Source organism: Eimeria tenella, genomic scaffold (assembly GCF_000499545.2).
Source record: "Eimeria tenella Houghton genomic scaffold, Eth_scaff2404, whole genome shotgun sequence".
In the NCBI taxonomy this organism is placed as follows: Eukaryota; Apicomplexa; class Conoidasida; order Eucoccidiorida; family Eimeriidae; genus Eimeria; species Eimeria tenella.
Window position 1 is genome coordinate 1,346 of NW_013542267.1, and position 249 is coordinate 1,594.

A 249-nucleotide genomic window follows, 5' to 3' on the forward strand; every position below is an offset into this window, starting at 1 on the left:
GGAGAGGCTCAGCTTCTCGTTTGCTGCTGCGGGTGCTGCTGCAGCTGGTGCTGCATCTGCTGCTGCAGCTGGTGCTGCTGCAGCACCAGCCTACCAGCCTCTCGCTGCTCGGGCGGCCCCGAGGAATTCCCCGCAGCAGCTGCAGCAGCTCACTCCTGTTTACAGTCTGCTGAGCCCAGCAGCAGCAGCAGCAGCAGCTGCTGCTGCTGCTGCTCAGGAAACACCAGACTGTCTCCTTAGAGACCCGCC

The 249-nt window shown here is 63.9% G+C and overlaps 1 protein-coding gene across 1 annotated transcript in view; it reads left to right on the forward strand.

Annotated features, from left to right (window-relative positions):
• ETH_00036420 (zinc finger (C3HC4 RING finger) protein, putative) overlaps nucleotides 1-249 on the forward strand; it is a gene marked incomplete at both ends in the record, with an annotated part of 2,863 nt that overhangs the window by 1,097 nt on the left and 1,517 nt on the right. The window lies entirely within an intron of this gene.